The sequence below is a fragment of the Mesitornis unicolor genome, unplaced genomic scaffold (assembly GCF_000695765.1).
Source record: "Mesitornis unicolor isolate BGI_N332 unplaced genomic scaffold, ASM69576v1 scaffold20844, whole genome shotgun sequence".
In the NCBI taxonomy this organism is placed as follows: Eukaryota; Metazoa; Chordata; class Aves; order Mesitornithiformes; family Mesitornithidae; genus Mesitornis; species Mesitornis unicolor.
The window spans coordinates 17,232-19,330 of record NW_010179658.1 but is presented as its reverse complement, the minus strand read 5'-3'; positions in this window follow the sequence as shown (position 1 = coordinate 19,330).

Below are 2,099 nucleotides of genomic sequence, written 5' to 3'. Positions count from 1 at the left end.
AGCGGCCGTTAGGAGACCGTGGGTTTGGGGGCGGCAAAGGAGGCCAGGAGCGCTGGAACGCGCATGCGTAGCTCCGGAGCACGCCCGTGACGCAAGCGCGTCCCCCTGTTGCCCTAACAACACCTCCCTTTCCCCTCTCTGGTTTTACCCAATCAGAGGCCCTTCTGGCCGCTTGGCCCAATGGAGAGACAATATGTTATAAAGGGGCGGGGCGGAACGGGTTGTTTTGTCCAATCGGGAGGCGGGAAGGGGCAGGAGTGTGTTTTCCTCAGCCGTCCAGCTGCTGCGGGTCTCGCCTCGCCGTTTAGTCTCAATGGCTTCGTGAAGTGGGAGGAGGGTGGCGGCTCTGCTGGTTCCTCCGTGTAGGCCAGGGGAGCACGGCCCAGTCCCACGGGGGGTGAGCTCCCCTTGCTTCGAGCTCAGCGGTGCCTCTGGGCCCGCTGAGGGTGGTTATGGGGGATGGAGGCCACTGTATGGGCACTCGTGGCAGGGAGCTCCTGCCTGGGGAGTCTCCTGCCGGCGTTGAATTAAGATCAAGCCCTGTGTGACAAGGACCAGGGGTGAAACCTTGATAAAAAGTGCCTCAAAAGTTGTGTTGTAGCCGTAGATGCGTCTGTTGGGTTGCGGAGTCAGACAGAGGCTGCTCTGAGAACAAGGATGGAGCGTGGGGAGAGCGTTTCTGCTGCCTCTTGAATGGGAAAACCAAAATGATTGTATAGTTGATTCCTAAAGGACTAGTAAATTTGCATTTGCACAGGGTCACAGCGTTATTTTAACACATCGCTTGGAATTGTTAGAAATCAAAAGCTGTAGTGTCTGTGTGTGTTGCTTTGCACAAAATTTGGCAGCCTATTTCAGAATTCCCCCATTGATGCGGTTGCCTTCAGACATGGGCTACCAGTCATTAATCAGAGCATTTCGTTATTGGCCTCAGCGTCCCTGTTGTGGTAACACTTGCTCTTTGCAAGTGTGCGCTATCCCTAATGTTTAATCTTTCTGAAACAGTAGCTTGTGATCGTTATACATATTTCTCTCATAATGACTGAAGTTAGGCAAGAAGTCAAAACTTAATATGTCTGGGAGCTCCTGCCAGTATTTTCTGGATTTGTGCCTTCAGAGAAGAACACGAAGCAGCACTATAAATGGCTCCATTCCCAATCCAAATAAAGCATTATTCAGAGTTGTATTCCAGGAATCTTTGTTTTTCAGCACTCGTTAGAAATATCAATGGAGCTGTTTGTTCTAGCTGGTATGAAGCTTCTGAAACAGTAAGAAATTGTTGGTTTGTCTGGGAGTCATTTATAACCAATTACCCAGATTATCATCTAAAGCAGGCAGTTTGTAAAGAATACATCCACAGTGAGCAGAAGCAATCCACCTTGATTTATTGCCGGGGTCTAACTGAACGGCGATTCTACATCTGCCTCTGGGTCTGAACAGGGAGTTTGAAATTACAGATCTTCATTCTTCTGAAACTGCGTCTGCTCTGTGAACTCTGGAACTGTTATTTGGCTATCGGATTTAAATTGTATTATTTTCATGTCAGAAGGAGCTAACGTCTAGCATATTAGAAGCTTCTCCTGAATTACTAGGCAAAGATTGATATGCTGGGCTAGAGGAAAACAAATCGTTTTTCTCTGTTTGAAATTAGTGCTGAAAAAGAAATCAGGAAAAAGAAGCAGTCATCACTTAAAACTTTTTTCAGTGCAGAGGACTGAAGGAAAGTGGTCCTGATTCTTTAATCATAATATTTTTACAATCCTATTTGCTGTTACTGTTAAAGTCACACTTTTGCAAAATTCTTGCAATAGTTTGAAAACCTTGGCCTAGAAAAGCTGCATTAGAAAGCAGCTTTAATGCATTTATTTCATAACTTTTGTAGTGTCCCTCTGTTCCGTTTCCCTAAGGACATAAAACCTGGACAGGATATGATCTGCCAGATCTGCATCTCAAGGGTAACCCCTCCATTCCACATTTCAAGATTGCTGCTTTGTCACTGAGCTGGTGGTTTAATATCCAGCTTAGCCTTGCCTGGATGTGGTCACTCAGCCATAAATAGCATTCACTGGTCATTTTCTTCAGGTTTGTCACTGTCAAAA